The sequence below is a fragment of the Scyliorhinus torazame genome, chromosome 21 (genome assembly GCF_047496885.1).
Source record: "Scyliorhinus torazame isolate Kashiwa2021f chromosome 21, sScyTor2.1, whole genome shotgun sequence".
NCBI lineage: Eukaryota > Metazoa > Chordata > Chondrichthyes > Carcharhiniformes > Scyliorhinidae > Scyliorhinus > Scyliorhinus torazame.
In genome coordinates this window covers 100,746,031-100,768,123 of record NC_092727.1, presented here as the reverse complement: position 1 = coordinate 100,768,123, position 22,093 = coordinate 100,746,031, and positions in this window count along the sequence as shown.

The following is a 22,093-nucleotide window of genomic DNA, read 5'->3' as shown; positions in this document are numbered from 1 at the left end:
CTTGTTGTCGAAGGTGAAGACGTTGTGATCCAGAATGAAGCCAGTTGTCGGTGTTGAGTACTGAGGCTGTTGCAGCAATGCCGTCGTCATGGGGGATGCTGGTGTAGAGTGCCGAGACATCCATTGTGACGAGGAATGTTCCTGGTTCAACTGGTTCATGGGTGCTGAGTTTCTGTAGGAAGTCCGTCGTGTCGCGACAGAAGCTGGGTGTACCTTGTACGATGGGTTTCAAGATGCCCTTGATGTAGCCAGAGAGGTTCTCACACAGGGTCCCATTGCCTGAAACGATTGGGCGGCCTGGTGTGTTGGCCTTATGTATTTTTGGGAGGCAGTAGAGATCTCCAATGCGGGGAGTACGTGGGATGAGAGCACTCCCAGTCTAGGAATGGACCGGAGGTGATTGGATGAGAAATTTTAAGGAATCTTCCATGAAACTGAAAAGTCAGATGTTAATATGCAATTTTTCTGGCTGTACACAATGTTTTTGATTTTTCCCTTCTCCACACCATCAAAGGTTTCTACACATCCCTCAGGAAGGTTTTGAACGATGCCCAAATCTATGACCACCAGAAATCCTCTGGTAGCCAATTCAGATGGTCACCATGAATCCAGTTGGGAAACACCTGAAGGCGACTTGGTAATGAAGGGGAGGGGAATCGCAGTAAACCATTGTTTGGTCACTCACACATCCACACACTCACACACACTCACACACACACACAATGACTCACTCACTCGCTCACTTATATACATAGGTATTAAGAGCAGAAGTAGGCAATTCAGCCCTTCAAGCCTGCTCCACCATTCAACCGATGATGGCTGATCTCTTCCTGGTCTCAAATCCACCTCCCTGCCTATTCCCCATATCCCTTTAACCTGTTCTTTAACAAGAAATATATCACTTCCGGGTGCGGCTATGCAGAGCTAAGTCGCACGTTCGGCAGCTCCCGCTTGGAACGGACTTTTGGGCTCTTTTCAGGGTCCCCAACGGAATTTTTTCGACATTTCCCGGTGTGGGAAGAAGACTACAACATTCCCCCGACAGTGTATGGCTTGGACCAGGAGCGGGGCGACTAGAAAAGTGGTGGTGAAGCCAAAGAAAGTGCGAGGGAAGAAGAGCAAGATGGCGGCGGGCGGGGACCAGGCAGCATGGATGCAGTGGGCGCAGGAGCAGGAGGAGGTAATCCAGCGCTGCTTCAGGGAGCTCAAAGCGGACCTGCTGGAGCCGATGAAGACTTCTATTGATAAGCTGCTGGAGACCCAGATGGCCCAGGGGGTGGCGATCAGCGAGGTCCAACAAAAGATCTCAGATATCGAGGACGAGATCTTGGGCCGAGCGGTAAAGGTGGAGGCGCACGAGGCGCTCCACAAGAAATGGCAGGAATGGTTCGAGAAGATGGAGAATCGGTCGAGGTGGAAGAATCTGCGGATCCTGGGCCTCCCGGAGGGGCTGGAGGGGTCGGGCGTGGGGGCCTATGTGGTCACCATGTTAAACTCGCTGATGGGAGCGGGATCCTTCCAGGGGCCCCTGGAGCTGGAAGGGGCCCATAGAGTGCTAGCGAGGAGGCCCAAGGCTAACAAGCCGCCACGGGCGGTGCTGGTGCGGTTTCATCGGTTCGCTGATTGGGAGTGCATGCTCAGGTGGGCCAAGAAAGAGAGGAGCAGCAGGTGGGAGAACGTGGAGGTTCGAATATATCAGGACTGGAGCGCGGAGGTGGCGAAGAAGAGGGCCGGGTACAACCAGGCGAAGCCGGTGCTGCACAGGAAGGGGGTGAAGTTTGGCATGCTGCAGCCGGCGCGTCTGTGGGTCACCTACAAGGACCAGCACCATTATTTTGAGTCCCTGGAGGAGGCGTGGGCCTTTGTTCAGGCCGAGAAGCTGGACACAAACTGAGGGTCGGGATGGGGGCTCGGGCATGGGGATGGTCGGGGATTGTTGTTGTTGTGTTACATTTTGAGGGGGAGTTCTTTGCTCCTGTTTCTTTTTGGTTCGGTGTGGGTGGTTAGGGTGGGTTGGGCACTGTTTTGGTTGGGTCTGTCGGGTGGGCTCTTGGAGGGGGGCCAAGTAAACGGAGTAGGGCGTGGATGGCCTGTAGGGGGGATGGGGCCCCACGGGGTAGGCTGAGGCCCGAGTTGGGGTGAGGGGACTGGGCCTCTGAAAGGAGCTGTGCTAGAGGAGGCGGGGCCGGGCAGGTGGAAAGCGCGGGCTTTTTCCCCTGCTGAAGGCTGGAGGGGGTGGGGCCGGACGGGGAAGCACGGGTATTTTCCCGTGCTTGGGATCGAAGGGGGAGGCAGTGAGCCTGCTGGTGTGTAATAGAGGGGGAGGGGAAATCCCACAATGGGAGGAGTCGAAGGAGTGGCGGGAGTGGCTGTGGTCAGCAGGAGTCAGCTGACTTGCGGGAGTGTAATGGGGGGAGCAATGCAGCTAGGGGGGACCTAGCTGGGGGGGGGGAGGGGGTGAGGGGGAAGGGGGTGGGGGGGGGGGGGTAGGGGGGTTGGAGGGGGGGCCGGGTTGCTGCTGGTATGGTCAAGGGGGTGCTGGAGCAAGTAGATGGGGTTGGGACGGGAGTCTGCCGCCATGGGAAACGGGCCGGGCGTGGGGCGCGGGCGCTTGGCTGGCAGTGGAGGGGTTATGGCTAGTCGGCGGGGGAGGGGGGGGCGGGTAGCCCCCTGATCCGGCTGATAACCTGGAACGGAAGGGGACTGAACGGGCCGGTTAAGCGGGCCCGGGTGTTCGCGCACCTGAAGGGGCTGAAGGCGGATGTGGTCATGCTCCAGGAGACAAACCCGAAGGTGGCAGACCAGGTAAGATTGAGGAAGGTGTTTGTAGGTCAGGTGTTTCATTCGGGGCTGGATGCCAAAAATCAGGGGGTGGCGATCTTGGTGGGAAAGAGGGTGTCGTTCGAGGCGTCATGCATTGTGACAGACAATGGCGGCAGGTATGTAATGGTAAGTGGTAAGCTGCAAGGCGAGACGGTGGTGCTGGTCAACGTGTACGCCCCGAACTGGGACAATGCGGGTTTTATGCGGCGCATGTTGGGTTGGATCCCGGACTTGGAAGTGGGGGGCCTGATAATGGGGGGGGGACTTTAACACGGTGTTGGATCCGGCACTGGATCGCTCCAGGTCTAGGACGGGTAGGAGGCCGGCGAGGCTAAAGTGCTGAGGGGGTTTATGGACCAGATGGGAGGGGTGCACCCTTGGAGATTTGCAAGGCCGGGGGCTAGTGAATTTTCATTTCTCTCGCACGGCCTATTCCCGGATCGACTTTTTTGTTATGAGCAGGGCGCTGATTGCGGGAGTAGAGCATACCGAGTACTCGGCGATAGCCATTTCGGATCACACCCCGCATTGGGTAGACCTAGAGCTGGGGGAGGAGAGGGACCAGCGCCCGTTGTGGCACTTGGAGGTGGGGCTGTTGGCAGACGAGGAGGTGAGCGAGCGGGTCCGAGGAAGCATAGAGAGTTACCTGGAGGCCAACGATAACGAGGAGGTCCAAGTGGGGATGGTCTGGGAGGCGCTGAAGGCGGTGGTTGGAGGTGAACTGATCTCCATTAGGGCCCACAAGGAGAGGAGAGAGCAGAGGGAGCGGCTGGTGGGGGAGATGGTGAGGGTAGACTGGAGGTACACGGAGGTGCCGGAGGAGGGACTGTTGAGGGAGAGGCGTAGCCTCCAGGCCGAATTCGACCTGTTGACCAGGAAGGCAGATGCGCAGTGGAGGAAGGCCCAGGGTGCGATTTATGAATATGGGGAAAAGGCAAGCCGGATGCTGGCGCATCAGCTTCGGAAGCGGGACGCAGCTAGGGTGATCGGGGGAGTTAAGGATAGGGGAGGGAGTGTGGTGCGGAGTGGGGTTGGCATCAATGGTGTCTTCAGGAACTTTTATGAGGACCTGTATCGGTCCGAGCCCCCACTGGAGGAGGGAGGGATGGGCCGCTTTCTGGAACAACTGAGGTTCCCGAAGGTGGAGGAGGGACGGGTGGCGGGATTAGGGGCCCCGATTGGGCTGAGGAGCTGGCCAAAGGGATAGGGAGCATGCAGGCGGGGAAGACACCGGGGCTGGACGGTTTCCCGGTCGAATTTTACAAAAAATATGTGGACCTGTTGGGCCCGTTGCTGGTTAGGACCGTCAATGAGGCAAGGGAGGGGGGGGCTTTGCCCCCGACGATGTCCCGGGCACTGATCTCCTTCATCCTGAAAAGGGACAAGGATCCCCTACAGTGTGGGTCTTACAGGCCGATTTTGTTGTTAAATGTCGATGCCAAGGTGCTGGCGAAGGTCTTAGCCACGAGAATTGAGGATTGGGTGCCGCAGTCCATCCACAAAGACCAGACTGGGTTTGTGAAGGTGAGGCAGTTGAACGCGAATGTGCGGAGGCTTCTGAACGTTATTATGATGCCGGCGAGGGAAGGGGAGGCGGAGATTGTGGTGGCGATGGACGCTGAGAAGGCCTTCAATAGGGTAGAGTGGGGGTACTTGTGGGAGGTGGTGAAGAGGTATGGGTTTGGGGAGGGGTTCGTCAGGTGGGTTAGGCTGTTGTACGAGGTCGCGATGGCGAGTGTGGCCATGAACAAGAGGAGGTCTGAGTACGTTCGGTTGCATCGAGGGACGTTTCAGGGGTGTCCCCTGTCCCCCCTGTCTTCGAATTGAACCCCTGGCCATGGCACTGAGGGAGTCGAGGAACTGGAGGGGGCTGGGGCGGGGTGGGGAGGAGCATAGGGTGTCGCTCTATGCGGACGACTTGCTGCTATATGTGGCGGACCCGGTGGGGGGAATGCCGGAGGTAATGACGATCCTCGGGGAGTTTGGGGATTTCTCAGGGTACAAGCTCAACATGGGGAAGAGCGAGTTGTTCGTGGTTCACCCAGGGGACCAGGAGAGGGGATTGGCGAGCTCCCACTAAAAAGGGCGGAGAGGAGTTTCAGGTATTTTGGGGTCCAGGTAGCCAGGAGCTGGGGGGCCCTGCATAGACTTAATTTCACGAGGCTGGTGGAGCAAATGGAGGAGGAGTTTAAGAGGTGGGACGCGTTGCCGCTGTCCCTGGCGGGTAGGGTGCAGTCAGTCAAGATGACGGTGCTCCCAAGGTTTTTGTTTCTGTTCCAGTACCTCCCCATTCTTATCCCGAAGGCCTTCTTTAGGCGGGTCAACAGGAGCATAACGGGGTTTGTATGGGCACGAGGGACTCCAAGGGTGAGAAGGGTGTTCCTGGAGCAGAATAGGGATGTGGGGGGGGGGGCTGGCGCTTACCAACCACTGTGGGTACTACTGGGCCGCCAATGCGGCAATGGTGCGCAAGTGGGTGATGGAAGGGTAGGGGGCGGCATGGAAGAGGCTGGAGACGGCGTCTTGTGAGGGTACGAGCCTGGAGGCGCTGGCAACGGCGCCGCTGCCGCTCGCTCCAATGAGGTATACCATGAGGCTGGTGGTGGCGGCTACCCTCAAAATTTGGGGGCAATGGAGGCGGCACAGGGGGCAAGTGGGAGCCTCGGACCCCGATACGGGGGAACCACCGGTTTGTCCCAGGGAGAATAGATGGAGGGTTTTCGGGGTGGCACAGGGCAGGGATAAGAAGGTTAGAGGACCTGTTTGTGGATGAGAAGTTCGCGAGCCTGGATGAGCTGGAGGAGAAGTACGGGCTCCCCCCGGGAAACACCTTTAGGTATCGGTAAGGGCGTTTGCCAGGTGGCAAGTGGTGGACGTCCCGCCGCTACCGCCACGCATGGTACAGGACAGGGTGCTCTCAGGGGTGTGGGTTGGAGAGGGGAAGATCTCGGCAACATACCAGGTGATGCAGGAGGAGGAGGAGGCCTTGGTGGAGGAGCTGAAAGGTAAGTGGGAGGAGGAGTTGGGGGAGGAGATCAAGGAGGGGACGTTGGCAGATGCCCTTGGGAGGGTGAACTCTTCCTCTTCGTGCGTGAGGCTCAGCCTCATACAGTTTAAGGTGCTGCACAGGGCACACATGACCGGGACAAGGATGAGCTGGTTTTTTGAGGGTGAGGACAGGTGTGTTAGGTGCTCAAGGAGCCCAGCAAATCATACCCATATGTTCTGGGCATGCCCAGCGCTGGAGGAATTTTGGAAGGGCGTAGCGAGGACGGTGTCGAGGGTGGTAGGCTCCAGGGTCAAACCGGGCTGGGGGTTCGCAACATTTGGGGTTGCAGGGGAGCCGGGAGTGCAGGAGGCGAAAGAGGCCGGTATTCTGGCCTTTGCGTCCCTGGTAGCCCGGCGAAGGATTCGTCTTCAGTGGAAGGATGCGAGGCCCCCAAGCGTGGAATCCTGGATTAACGATATGGCGGGGTTTATTAAATTGGAGAGGGTGACATTTGCCTTAAGGGGATCGGTGCAAGGGTTTTTCAGGCAGTGGCAACCGTTCTTAGACTTCCAAGCAGAATGGTAGACAATGGTCAGCAGCAGCAGCAGCAAACCAGGGGGCGGGGTTCTATTTTATTTTTGTTTGTCTATACTGGGGGATCTGAGGGGGTGTATATGTTTGCTATGTGTTTCGGCAGGTATTAATTTATTATTTATGTATAGGGGGGAGGGGGACACCGGTGGTTTTGTTTTGTTTGGTATTTTATTCTATTGGGTTCCTTTTCCATTTTGTTGTTGATATTTTGTGAAAACTTTAATAAAAATTATTTTAAAAAACAAAAAAAAGAAATGTATCTGTGTCCTTCTTGAAACCATTAAATGATTCAGTCTCCACTGCAATATGGGGTAACAAGTTCTACAAATTCATCATCCTCTGCGATCAGTAGTTCCTCCTTATCTCAGTTTTAAATCTACCGCCTCTCAACCTATATCTGTGACCTCTCATTCTAGATGACCCCAAAAGGGGGGTCGATGTTTACCTTTCATGTTTTCGTGTTAGTGTTTACTTCTTAGTGTTTTATATACCTCGATCAGATTCTCTCTCACTCATCTAAACCCCAGTGAATATAAGCCCAAACTATTCAATCTCTCCTCTTATGTCAATCCTTTCATCCCCGGAACCAATCTCCTCCGAACCGTCGGCAATGCCACATCAACATCCTTCCTCAAATAAGGAGACCAAAACTGGACACTATACTCCAGATGTGGTCTCACCAACACCCTATACAATTGCAACAGCACCTCTCTACTTTTATACTCCGGTCCTTTTTGCAATAAACACTAAAATTCTATTTGCCTTTTTCATTCTATGATGTATATAAGGGGCTGGTTTAGCACACTGGGCTAAATCGCTGGCTTTAAAAGCAGACGAAGGCAGGCCAGCAGCACGGTTCAATTCCTGTACCAGCCACCCCGAACAGGTGCCGGAATGTGGCGTCTAGGGACTTTTCACAGGAACTTCGTTGAAGCCTACTTGTGACAATAAGTGATTTTTATTAATTTTTTTTTAACCTGCATACTGACAAACTTTGATTCATGAACAATTACACCCAGATCCCTCTGCCCAGACGTATTTTGAATCTGCTTTCCATTTCGGTAATAATTTGCGTTTATATTTTTTTTGGTCAAAATGGATAACCTCACACTTAGCCACATTAAACTCCATCTGCTAAATTTTGGCCTCATCTCCTAGCCTATCTATATCCATCTGTAAACTCTTTATCTCCTCTTCACTGCCTGCATTCTCACCTATTTTAGTATAATCTGCAAATTTTGTTATGTTACACTCTGTCCCTGCTTGCAGATTTATATAGATTGTAAACAGTTGACTGACCCTAGCAGCACCCCGCTAGTTACAGCTCACCAGCCAGAGAGGGACCCATTTATCCTGACCCCCTGCTTTCTGTCAGTCAGCCAATTCTCAATCTAATCTAGTCCTCTATCCCCAATCCCCTGCGGTCTCACCGGTCTTTTATGCAGCACCTTGTCAAACACCTTCTGCAAGTCTGGATATACCACATCCACAGGTTCCCCATTATCCACATAGAGTCATACAGATGCATACATTTATACACATACACACTGACATACACACTCCAGCAGAAGACTGATTGCAATTAGGAGCAAGTATTCTGTCTGCCAGCATGCAAACGCACGCAATTAAATTTAAAGTGTTCATTTTTACAGCAATGCTACAACGCAACACTGCTTATTTCTGCAGTAACAATATTGCAGAAATATTCAGCACTGGTATTTGGTAGAATATATGGGGAAAAACATTACCGTTTCAGCTCTATTTATTCTGGAACCTTCACTTCCAGCATTTTTAATTTGATCCACTAAATGTTCAACTTCTGATGCTCCGCATTGCCTGGTCTGTCTCAGCAATCTCTGCCTTGTAACAGAAAGTCTTTCACGATTCAACTTCATAAATCAGTCAGAAATGCTTGAAGGTTCCTGTCTGTTTATTTGTGGTATGAGCGCAACTTCCAGCAGACTGTAAACAAATTCAGAGCTACATTCCTCAACTTGTTCTAAAATGGGACAGTTTTAAAAATAAATCAAGTGAGAGTCCCACAGATGAAAGTAAACATTTATAGCAAACTGACTGTGGCTTGAAATGTTTTAAAGGAATAGATGAACAGACGTTTACAAATTTGAAGATGAACTTATTGCAATAGAAGGATTCCTTTCAAAAAAAATAGGAAGTTATTTTGAGCGTTTATACTGCAGGGTGGAAGCTGTCCATTGTTAATGTCCGTTTTCCCATTTTCCAAATAGAAAGTGTTGGCAAAAAGGACCACTTTCAGGAGTGCAAGATCTCACCCTCGATGTGCCTGCATTATAGGCGCTTCTGGATCAGTAACGGTAGCCTTTCCCAGTGACCAGGAAACCCAACCTTCGGCCCATTACAGGTGCAAGTGAGGTCAACTTGCTGAACTTGGTCAACGAGTGGCCGAGCAGTTGCTGAGCCTTCTCTGCTCGGGACTCTTCGATAACCCCCCTGCGGCTGCCCCCCAAAAAGTCAGCAATTTGAAAATATTGTGTCTGTGAGGCCAGGATGAGCAGTTATCAACTCCACAGCTCTCTCGATCAGCCTCCCATCAGTTGCTTCGTGCAACTGAAAAAATGCCGGGATGGGAATTCACTGCCACGGAATGTTCATCGATTCATAGATTCATAGAATTGACAGTACAGAAGGAGGCCATTCGGCCCATCAAGTCTGCACCGGCTCTTGGAAAGAGCATCCTACTTACATAGAACATACAGTGCAGAAGGAGGCTATTCGGCCCATCGAGTCTGCACTGGCTCTTGGAAAGAGAACCCCACTTAAGCCCATGCCTCCACCCTATCCTAGTAATCCCACCTAACCTTTTTTTGGACACTCATGGGCAATTTATCATGGTCAATCCATCTAACCTGCACATCTTTGGAATATGGGAGGAAACCAGAGCACCCGGAGGAAACCCACGCAGACACGGGGAGAATGTGCAGACTCCGCACAGACAGTGACCATAGCCAGGAATTGAACCTGGGACCCTGGAACTGTGAAACAAATGTGCTAACCACTGTGCTACCGTGCTGCCCTACATGTTGTTTGTAGGGCTTCCAAACATCAGCCAGAACTTCTGCTTTATTTTTATCAGACTCTTTCTTTCGAAACAAGATGCCTTCAATCATTTGCACAACACAACAGAAGTTCTTTTAGAGCCAGTCAATTCTTCCAGTTCAATCACTGAAAACTGATTAATTTGACTTTTCTTCTAAATCTTCATCAGGGTATTGTAGAGCATACTGGCAAGTTATTGATCAACAATGTTGAACTACATGCCTTAATGTTTTTGTTGAAAGAGACTGGTTCATTTTTTATTTGAGTTGTGAGACTAACGGAAATAATATCCTTTTTCACTCATGAGATGTGTGTGTCATTGGCTGGGCCAACATTTATTGCCAATCCCAGATTACCTTGAGAAGGTGGTGGTTGTGACAATATGTGTATTGTAAGAATAATGAAGGGTTAACAATTTACTGTAACTACATCCAACCACTAGATGGCGATCAAGGGCATACACGTGGATCACGTGATACTCTTGATTCGGGGAGAAGGTTGTTAGGCGAGATAGAGAATAGTCGTGTTATCAGGAGCTCTGTAGTTAGAATCATAGTTTTGGTAAATCTGTTATGTTTTATATCTTAGCAAGCAAGTCAAATCTATTTAGTTGGAGTGTAAGAAAATTAGCTTTGTTCAAAACTTAGCTTGATATTGTTTGAGAGGCACTACATTTCGGAGCCATCCTCATTAAAAAGCAAAGAACATCACATGGTACAGTATGTGATGTTCTTTGCTTTCTGAGTGAGGATGTCTTCAATGTGTAGTGTCTCAAAAAGAACACCAAGCTAAGTTTTGAACAAAGCTAATTTATTCACACTACAACTAAATAGATTTGACTTGCTTGCTGAGATATGAAACATAACAGATTTACTCAAACTATGATTCTAACTACTCCTCGCTAACAACCTTCTCCCTGAATCAAGAGTATCACGTGATCCACTTGTATGCCCTTGATCTCCATCTAGTGGTTGGATGTAGTTACAGTAAATTGTTAACCCTTCATTATTCTTATAATAGACATATTGTCACAGTGGTGAGGTGGCCTCTTGAACTACTGCCATCCATGTGGTGCAGGTATCCCCATAGTGCTAGTTAGGGTGTTCCAGGATTTTGACCCAGCCACAGTGAAAGAATGGTGATATAATTCCAACTCTGAATGGCGTGTTATTTGGAGGTGAAATTGCAGGTTGTGATGTTCCCATGTACCTGCTCTCATTGTTTTTCTAGGTGGTAGAGGTTGCAGGTTTGAAAGGTACTTGTTGAAGGAGCCTTGGTGAGTTGCTGTGGTGCATCTTGCATGTGGTACATACTGCTCCATTGTGCGTCAGTGTTGGAGAAAGTGGTGGATGGGCTGCCGATCAAGAGTGCTGCTTTGTCCTGGCTTCTTGAGAGTTGTTGGAGCTGCATCCAGTCAAGTGGAGAGCATTCTATCACACTCCTGACTCGTGCTTTGTAGATGGTGAACAGGGAGTCAAGAAATGAGTTGGTCGCCATAGAATTGCAGGTTATTGCTGAGCAAGTGCTACTTAATAGCACTGTTGAAGACCCCTTCCATCACTTTTCTGATGATTGAGAAGAGATTGATGGAGTGCTAATTGGCTAAAGTGGTTTTGTCTTGCTTACTGTGGACCAGCCATTTCTAATTTTCTACATTTTTGGGGAGATACCAGTGTTATAACTGTACTCAAACAGATTGGCAAGGGATGTGGCTAGTTCTGGAGAACAAGTCTTCAGCTCTATGGCCAGGATGTTGCGAGGGCTAATATATTTTAACCTGTGAAATCCCTGTTTGAAAAATAGACCTTTTCAATTAGTTCTGGTTTGGCAAGTTCCTACTCCAAAAATCCCCACCAGAAAAATATCCACCACCATTGTTAATCCCTCAGTGTGGATATTGCAACAATGCACATCAACATGACGTTTGTTCCGCCACAATGTCAAGGGAAGATTTCCTATTATAGAACAAGATCAAACATTCTGGAATAATGCTTGAGCTCCCTCTTGTTGTGAGTCCATCAGGTGAATTCTTGTTCATTCATTTCTTGTTGATCATCATTCTATATTGTCGTGCTTATTCACACGCTAATCTGCTGGTAAACTTCAGTTGGCCCCAAATGGAATCTATTGCGTTAAAAGTTTAAATGTTAGCTGTTCTCATCTCATCCACTGGGTGGAGCATCACACCATGGGAGAGGGAGAGACTGCTTCATACTTCTGCCTCCTAATGGCTGAACGCGCAACAGCAAGTTTTCTTTGCTGTCCAACTCTTGTTGGACAAGCAAGCGGTGAAAAATAAATAGAGACGGGGTAAAACAAAATCATAATCTTACTGGTGTATTGGATGCAATGAATCCTTTTCACATTTTCTCCTTTCACTTTTAGTAACCCAGGCTGCTTCCAAATCACTAACCTATAAACATTTGAGAGCTCTGGGTCCCTGCAACACTGGGGTCCTGCACTTCCTTCGGCCCATCATTGGTGGCCCTGCCTTCAGCCGTTTAAGCCCTAAGCTCGAGAATTCCTTCTTTACAGTTTCCACCTCTCTCCATTAGGTTCTTCCTTTAAACCTACTTCTTTGAACAAGCTTTTGATCACCTGCCTTAATTTCTCCTTCTTTGTCCCAGTGCCAATGTTTGCTTGACTACGCACCCGTGAAGTGCCCTGGGATATTTTACTGGACTAAAGGCGCTATATAAATGGAAGTTGATGTTGTTGTTGTTGTAGGTAGTTTCCCAGCAACCACTTGCTCAAGCTGCACATCGCGACAGGCATGCCAGCAGTTTGAGGTGATTGGTTGTTTGAAAATACCTCATAAGAAGCCTTCCTTCCACCTTCATGGGCCGGGAAGCAGGGGGATTGCGGAAATGAATGGAAACAATTTGCACTTGGACCTTTTAATACAGTGAAATTTCTCCTCAAGAACAGGGGTCGGCCCTTTTAGCCCATCGAGCCTGCATGTTCTGTCATCCGATTAGATAAGGACTGATCTGGGACTCAACTTCATCCACCCTCCTTGGGTTCTTTAACCCTTAATACTCTCACCTAGCAGTCTTAGCTTGGAAGTTTTCGAGCAATGAGCTCTGGATTTTCACTACCCCTTTCTGCAAAGAATGCTTTCGGACATCGCACCAACATGATCTGGCCACCAGTTCAAGGTTATGCTCTCTTCCCTGCATACTTCCCTACCAGAAGAAGGGATTTCTCTCTATCAACAACAACAATGTGTATTGGTGTGGCGATAACGTAATAAACATTGCAGCACTTTGCAGGAGAATTATAAAAGAAAATGTGGACCGAGCTTAATGTTCTTGTCAGATGGCCTGATTTATATTACAAGAACAATTCACTTGTAGCTGAAGCTATAAACAATTTATTAACATTAACTGTGGATAGAATAAGATGAATAACAGTAAGACCAAGCACAAGCAACATCTCTCCAGTTTCCTCCAGCCAGTCTGTGGGGTTAGCTGACTCTAACATTCACATATATACTAGTGAGACTACTAGTGGTCTGTTGGTGAAGTAAAACACAACCATGATATCACTACACGAGCCATGCCAGAAATTATGAAGTCAGATGACCCAATGCTTGGTCACCGAGGTGGGTTTTAAGAAACAACTTAAAGGAGGAAAGAAAGATGAAGAGATGGAGCGGTGTAGGTAGGGAATTCCAGAGCTTAGGCCGAGGCATATCTACCCTAATAAATCTTTTAATAAGGCATGGTGGCACAGCGGTTAGCACTGCTGCCTCACAGCGCCAGGGATGTGGGTTTAATTCTGGCCTTGGGTGACTTTGCGGAGACTGCACGTCCTCCCGCGGCTGTGTGAGTTTCCTCCCGCAGTCCAAAGATGATGCAATTACGTGGATTGGCCATGATAAATTGCCAATTAGTGTCCAAAAATATGCAGGTTAGGTGGGATTTGTGAATAGGGCAGATAGGGCAGGAGATTAGGCCAAGGCAGGGTGCTCTTTCAGACGTTCGGTGCAGACTCGATGGGCCAAATGGCCCCCTTGTGCACTGTAGCAATTCTATGGTTCTTAATTCTTCATTTGATCACCCTTGATCTTCTATATTCAAGGGAATACAAGGCTCATCAATGCAATTTGTGCACATAACTTATTTAACTATTTTAAAGCTGGTGTGAGTTTGTTAACGTTGAAGTATAATCACTTCACATTCACATTGGTGAAGTGCGTAGCACTGAATGCTCTACTCCAAATGGGTCTAAGCAGAACTCCTACAGTTGTAGCATAACTTGCCCTTTGGTTTTTGAAGAGGACTTTGAAGAGGCTTCTGAAGATGGAGAGAGACGAAGTAAGACAGAGGGCTTGAGGAAGGGAAACCCAGAGCTTAAGGGAATGACACGTCAAAAACTTTGCCATTATTTCAGCTATGAAGAGAGGCTGTTTAGGCTAGGTTGTTTTCCTTCGAGCAGAGAAGGCTGAGGGGGATCTGATCGAGGTGTACAGAATGATGAAGGGCATAGCTAGCGCAGATAGGGAGACGCTTTTCCCCTTAGTAGCGGGGTCAATAACCAGGTGGCATAGATTCAGAGGGGATTTGACAAAAACCTTTTTCACACAGAGGGTGGTGGGAATTTGGAACTCGCTGTCTGAAAGGGTGGTAAAGGCGGGAACCCTCACAACATTTAAGAAGCATTTAGATGAGCATTTGAAACGCCAGAGCCGACAAGGCTATGGAACTGTGCTGATACGCCACTGTACTTCCCTACCATTGTACATAGTATATAATAGTTGTGTGTAACGTGGCCCTGTAATACTGTGTATTGTACTGTAGCTCTGTAGAGGTTCGGTCACTGGTAGGTAACCCGATCTGGCCATGGAGAGCTCCGCCTTAGCCACTCCCCCGGGAGTTAAGTATAAGAACCCACTTCTGGGACCGGCCCCATTCTGTCTGGGGTGGTCTGTGTTGGGTAAGCCTCCCATGTATTATATTAAAGCCTTAGTTAAAGTCTCACATGTCTTTGTGGTTCTTGACGCTTAGTGCATCAGGAACAAGTGCTGGTAAATGGGATCAGCATAGATCAGTGCTTGATGGCCAGCACAGACATGATGGACCGAAGGGCCTCTTTCTGTGCTGTCAAACTCTGCGACTACGATTAACAATGGAATAAAGTGCCAAGATATCAGTGAGTGGAATGAAGAACGCAGCTGATATGAAGCGCTGTCAAAGGTTATAGAGGCTGGCTGATGAAAGGCCCTGTAGAAATTGTGGTCGAGGTGAAAAACACACATCCTGAGCCTCGGGTAGGGAGCCTCGTACAGTCAGCCCATGCTGAAGAGACATGCAGTAAGAAGAACATGCGACAGAAAGCCCCGGAGGAGTAATTGTTTTTCAACTAACAATGACGTCCGGCCTCTTTGTATGCTCAGTGAAAGATTCAAATAGCAAGGTGCCAATAATAGAAAAGTCAGTTTCCTTTTCTGTACACTCCTCATTTTTCATATCTGAATGTGTCGCAGGTGGCCCTGCTTCTGTCATCCAATAATTTGCAGACCTTGAACTCAACTGGATGGTTAATAAAAATAAACTTAAGTTGAAATTTAAAAAAAATTGAAGATCTTTCAAACATGTCACTCATCTGTAAAAGAGTTGTTAGATATTAGTAAAAAGGTGTCTTTGTACAGTGGAACCTTCTGCTACAGGGAATAGCTGTGGAGTCAGACCTACCTTCAGGCAGAGACCTGAAGACGAAGAATAGTTGAGACAAAGATCATGTTGTGTTTCACATGAAAAGTGGAGAATATGTGAAGTAGAGACCAATGGGAAGAGGACAGGGCATTCTGGCCAGTCTGAGATTGTACAAGCAGGAAAGTAAGGTAAAGTCAGAATAGTCCCAGATGACTGTAGGCTGCTCTCCCCTTTGAGGACGAGAGCTGACTGGTGGAGATTTAACCTGAGGATCATCACACCTCAGGAGAGGGGCAAGGTTGAGAAGGCGGGGCCTTCATAAATAACCTCAAGCAGAGCTGTGGTAAAGACATAATTAGTCTCACGTGACAAAATAAAAATATATAAGCAAAGCAAAATTTGATAGATTTTAAAAATGTGTGCGGGGATTGAAATGGGGCGTCACAGTGGTACACTGGGTAACAGCCGCTGCCTCACATTGCCAGGGACCCGGGTTCAATTCCTGCCTTGGGTGATTGTGTGGAGTTTGCTCATTCTCTCCAAGTCTGCGTGAGTTTCCTCCGGGTGTTCCGGTTTCCTCCCACAATCCAAAAATGTGCAGATTAGGTGGATTGGCCATGCTAAATTGCCATTAGTGTTCAGGAATTTGCGGGTTAGGTGGGGTTATGGGGTTGCAGAGATAAGGCGGGAGCCTGGTTAGGGCACTCTTTCAGAGGGTCATTGCAGACTCTATGGTCAAATGGCCTCCCTCTGCACAGTAGTGGTTCTATGGTTCTATGGTCCTCTGCTCCCAGTGCACAGCACACTAACTTCATGCTGTTTCCTCATTTACATGATTGCAGCCAGTGCCAATCTCATTTTTGAGTCTCTACACACTTCAGCATAGAGCCCAAAATCATGAGAGACTACTATTAGTTAAAGCTGGCCTGCACTACTTCAAACCGGCCTGTATCAATGAATGGGAGGAGTATTGTGGCCGGAATAAGCCATGTTACATCTGATTCTGACCTGGGAATGACACAGGAATGGAACAATATGGGAGAAAGCGAGCCCCAAGATTTTCTGACACTGCACGGAAGGCCTTGAGCAAGTGGGTGCGGAGGAGTGAGAGATGTATTACATCCACACAGAACCAGGAGGCCCTCTAGACAAGTTCTCAGAAGGCAGTGGGATTAGATTCCCATGGGGGTCAGACATCAAGCCCCAAGGACCTGGATGTAATGCCACAAAAACAAAATCAATGATCTCACACAAGTGGTTAAGTTGGTGAATGCAATTTAAGTGCCACATTCCACCAACTAGCCCCACCCACTGCTCAGTCCACAACCCCATCACTCACCAACCAACAATCTCTGTCAGGATTCATGCCTAACAGGGCAGCATGATGGCGCAGTGGTTAGCACGGCTGCCTCGCGGCACCAAGGAACCTGGTTTGATCCCAGCCCCAGGTCACTGACCGTGTGGAGTTTGCACATTCTCCCCGTATCTGCGTGGATCTCACCCCCACAACCCAAAGATGTGCAGTGTAGGTGGATTGGTCATGTTATATTACCCCTTAATTGAAAAAAAAAAGTTACTCTAAAATTAAAAAAAGGATTCATGCAGTCATGAGCCTCGCCTCACCCTCACACACATAGCAGGGTTGCAAGCCACACACCCTCTTAACACAGCTTGCACACACTGCCAGCTATTCAGCTGTGCCGGGTAAATCACCAAACACATTGAACCACACCCACTGACACATTTCCCTCTCTTTAAGAGGACAAGGTGTTGCACAACAAAAGATAGTGAGGGCTAACCAGCGGCATGTCACAACTCTATGGTGAACGGCACTGACGACTCCGGCACCAAAATTGCAGAGGGCTTCAAATCTCATCCATTCCAGCATGGAAATACTAGCCAACTCCATTAGTTTGTGGGCCCAAGTATGATGCAGCATTTGATGGCCATTATCCCAATTTGCATTTCAGCACAAGGAGAAGCCACTCAGCATCTGAGTGCTGCAGTGAAAGCTTAGACTTCAGATATACAAGGTCAGTTTGTTGCCATGCTAGCTTTGACTACTGCTATCGCGGCTGCAGATTGAAGAAAGGGATTTGCAGGGTATCCCAGCAGTCAACCAACCTGTCTAACAGATTACTAGGATTGCTGAGAATTTCCATTCTAGGGGATTGGCAGCGCTTCCACAGAGCGCAAACCTGCAGTCCTCCCTCAGGATGGCAGCATTCACTCCCACCACCGCCGATCCGCCGGTGCCCTTGCTGTTTTACAGTATCGGTTAGCTTCTTCCTCAACATACAATTATTGGAGCTAGCACCCTTGACTTTCAGCAGCATTACTGTCACGGAATCTCCCACCATCAACTTCCTGGAGGTTACCGTTGATCAGAAACTTAACTAGACCAGCCAGATAAAAGTGGCTCGGGATTTTGTAGCGAGTAACTCACCTCCTGACTCCACAAAGCCTGCCCATCATCTCCAATGCAAAAATCAGGAGTATGTGGGAATACTCTCCACTTGCCTGGATGAGTGCATCTCTAACAATGCCCAAGAACGGTAGCACGGTAGCATTGTGGATAGCACAATTGCTTCACAGCTCCAGGGTCCCAGGTTCGATACCAGCTTGGGTCACTGTCTGTGCGGAGTCTGCACATCCTCTCCGTGTGTGTGCGTGGGTTTCCTCCGGGTGCTCCTGTTTCCTCCCACAGTCCAAAGATGTGCAGGTTAGGAAGATTGGCCATGATAAATTGCCCTTAGTGTCCAAAATTGCCCTTAGTGTTGGGTGGGGTTAGTGGGTTATGGGGATAGGGTGGCGGTGTTGACCTTGGGTACGGTGCTCTTTCCAAGAGCCGGTGCAGACTCGATGGGCTGAATGGCCTCCTTCTGCACTGTAAATTCTATGATTCTATGAAAACCTCAACACTATTTAGCACAAAGCAGCCCAGGCACCCCATTCACTATCTTAGACATTCATTCTCTTTACCATTGATGGACAGTGGCAGCAGTGTGTAACATCTACAAGATGCACTGTGGCAACTTGCCAAGGCTTCTGCAACAGGACTTTCCAGACCTGTGACCACTACTGCCGAGAAGGACAAAGGTACAGATGAATGGGAACTTTGCCCACAAGCTCCGTTCAAGCCACACACCATCCTGACTTGGAATTATATCTCTGTTCTTTCACTGTAGTTGGGTCAGAACTCTGGAACTGCTTTCCTAAAAGCACTCTGGGTTGTAGTGGTTAAGGAAGGCTGCAATATCCCGCACGGGACCTATGGGATGGGACTGCTTATCCTGCCCATGTTCCTTGTGGAGTACGACCTCCCCCGCTAGGGGCAGGGTATCTCCATTAACTAATTTATAAAATGTCGGCCAGTAAGGCACTGCCCAGAACAGGAACCCGGTAGGGATCTACCGGGTAGTGTACATATCGTCTGTGTAAATAAAACTTTGTTTCTTATTTTAGCGGTGTGGACTCCCCGTGTCATTTATTAACAAGGCAGCTCACCACTTTAAGGGAAAGCCAGGATGAGTAATTAATGCAGGTCATGCCAGTGACATCCACATCCTCTGAATTAATTTTTAAAACGTATAAGATATAACCTTGAAACACAATAATCCCAGAATTCCATCAGATTGGTTTCAATGGGCTTGCGTATCAGTTTGGGAAACTGAGGGAAAATCGTTGGTTCTATTCGACCCTCTAGCATATTGATTGGTCTTCATAATGAAGTGGTGCCAAGTGCAAGGGGCGTGATTGGAATTGGCAGAGAAGAGGCTACTGTCTTTTAGAATGTCAACACCTCTGTGGTGAGAACCTATTGTACATACTCGAACTGGTTCCCCTCATTCAGTAGGTAGCAGGGCAGGCAACCATTATATAAAGACCCATCCGAGATATTGTAGCATCAGAATGATAATGAGAGTCCAAATCCCTGATATACAAATACATTTCTACTCGAGGATGTCGTGTTGGGTGCTCTGCTACATAGATGAACCAACACGGTTGTGGATGGTACAACTCAGTTTTATTACTAACAATAATAACATCTGTAAACTGGTTACTGTGGTTCGTTCATTACCCTCTAACCTGTGGACCTAGTCCTAACACTATCTTGGAGAAGCACTCAGCACATGGTGAATGTCTGAGTCGCTTGCTGTGAGCTCTGTGCTCTGAGCTGTCTCCTGCTGGAATGAGCGGGAAGTGTCGTGTTCCCCATTTTATAGTGTGTATGCTCTTGCCTGTGGTTGGCTGTGATGTTGTGTGTGTATTGATTGGTCCGTTGATCTGTCCATCAGTGTGTATGTATGTTTGCACCATGATGTTTATCTGAATATCATGACATCCCCCCTTTTTTTACAAGAATATGTGCCTATGTGGTAATAAATATAGATGTGTACTGAGTGCAGCTGAATGTGTGTGTGCAATATCTACAACAGGTACATGAGGCTAAACTATATACATAGGAAGGTGTCAGGTGCAACATAGCAACGAGGTTGTACCATAAACAAAACACATGTAAACATTAAGCATCAAAACGAACTCCTGTAACGACAAAAAGAGAAACATATTAACATTGTGGCATAATACGTCAGTGAGTTCAATGTTCAAAGAGGCTCATAAATCCAGCCTAGTAGGTGGGCGACAAATTCGGGTTGACCGTTAGGGTGGCACACCATTCATCACCCAGATTGACACTGTTCACTGGCATCAGCTGGTGGGTCCTGCTTGGAGACATCCGGGTCCTGCCAATGACCGCAACACGGAAGGCTTCCTGGTCGTCTGTATCACCGGTTTGTATATCGTCCAGGTATGACTCAGAGTACGGAGGCTGAATGGTCCGCACGTCCCTGCGAGGCTGTCGGAATTGGGCAGCGTTGGCAGGTTGAGCTGCTCGACAGCAGGCAGCGTAGTGGCCCATCTTGCCACAGCGGAGGGATTGTCTGTTCTTTGCCGGACATTGCCGCTTTAAATGTGCGGATCCACAGTTGCCGCACGTCGTGACGTCATGGCGTTCGTTGCGCCATCGCGCATGCGCAGTTCGGTCCTGTGTAGAGCGCGCCTGCACGTCACCTCCCTCTGCGTCGATGTCTCCTTTGGCGCGTACAAGCACGGGAGGCCGCGGAAAGCACGTGAACTGGCCGCCCTCATCCGGGCCGCGGGCCGGGAGGAACTCGATCGACTGGACCCGCTCGGCCTTGTAGGACCTCTGCCTTGCCGATTCGGCTGCGTAGGACCCCTGCCGTGCCGATTCGGCCGCCTGGAATTGGGAGTAGCGGCTGGTCGTGTTTTCATGGAGGACGCAGGCTTCGATGGCGGTGGCTAGGGTAAGGCTTTTAATTTTGAGGAGCTGCTGGCGTAGGGTGCCCGAGGTGACACCAAAAACAATCTGGTTCCGAATCATGGAATCGGAGGTGGCCTCGTAACCGCAGGACTGCGCGAGGATACGGAGGTGTGTCAGGAAAGATTGAAAAGGCTCATCCTTACCCGGCAGGCGCTGCTGGAAGAGGTACCTCTCGAAACTCTCATTTACATCGACGCTGAAGTGTTGCTCGAGTTTGAGAAGGACCATCTTGTACTTCGTCTTGTCCTCACCTTCCGCGAACACCAGGGAGTTGTAGATGTGGATGGCGTGTTGCCCTGCCGTGGAGAGGAGGAGGGCGATTTTCCTGGTGTCCGAAGTATTCTCCCTTTCTGTGGCTTCTAGGAAGCACTGGAAGCGTTGTTTAAACAGCTTCCAGTTGACGCCGAGGTTTCCAGCGATTTGGAGCGGCTGCGGAGGGCTGATGGTGTCCATGGCGCAGGATGGCAGATTCCTTAAGTTGCGTAAGTAGATCTCACAGTTACTGGGTTCCAAGCCTGGTACCATGTCATGTTGGGTGCTCTGCTGCAAAGACGAACCAACACGGTTGCGGATGGTACAACTCAGTTTTATTGCTAACAATAATAACATCTGTAAACTGGTTACTGTGGTTTGTTCATTACCCTCTAACCTGTGGACCTAGCCCTAACACTATCTTGGAAAAGCACTCAGCATGTGGTGAATGTCTGAGTCGCTTGCTGTGAGCTCTGTGCCCTGAGCTGTCTCCTGCTGGAATGAGCGGAAGTATCTTGTTCCCCGTTTTATAGTGTGTATGCTCTTGCCTGTGATTGGCTGTAATGTTGTGTGTGTATTGATTGGTCCGTTGATCTGTCCATCAGTGTGTATGTATGTTTGCACCATGATGTTTATCTGAATATCATGACAGAGGACACCACTGTAAGCTCCTTTCCAAGCCACACAATCCTGACTTGGAATTATATCTCAATAGGTCAAAATTCTGGAACTGCCATTTGGATGTACTTGAATGTGTAATTGTAGAGTGTGCATGCGTTTGTCGTCCTGTTTTATTCTTTCGTGGGATTGGGGCATTGCTGACTGGGCCAGCATCTTATTGCTCATTTTTAATTGCCCGAGAGGGGTCATTCTGAGCGTCAACCACATTGCTGTGGATCTGGACTCACATATAGGCCAGACCAGGTAAGGGTGGAAGATTTCTTTCCCTAAAGGGCATTTAATGACTATCGACAATAGTCTCATGGTTAACTTTTAAGTCCAGATGTTTCTATTGAATTCAGATTGCACCGTCTGCTGTGGTGGGATTCAAATCCGCGTACCCAGAGCATTACCCTGGGTCTCTGGATTATTAGTCTAGTGACAATATCACTACACCAAAGCCTCAAATGGGAGCGGTATGTCTCCTTTTCTTTTAAAAAAAATTTAGAGCACCCAATTCATTTTTTTCAAATTAAGGGGCAATGGAGCGTGGCCAATCCCCTACCCTGCACATCTTTGGATTGTGGGGGCGAAACCCACGCAAACAAGGGGAGACTGTGCAAACTGCACACGGACAGTGACCCAGAGCCGGGATCGAACCTGGGACCTCGGCGCCGTGAGGCAGCAGGGCTAACCCAC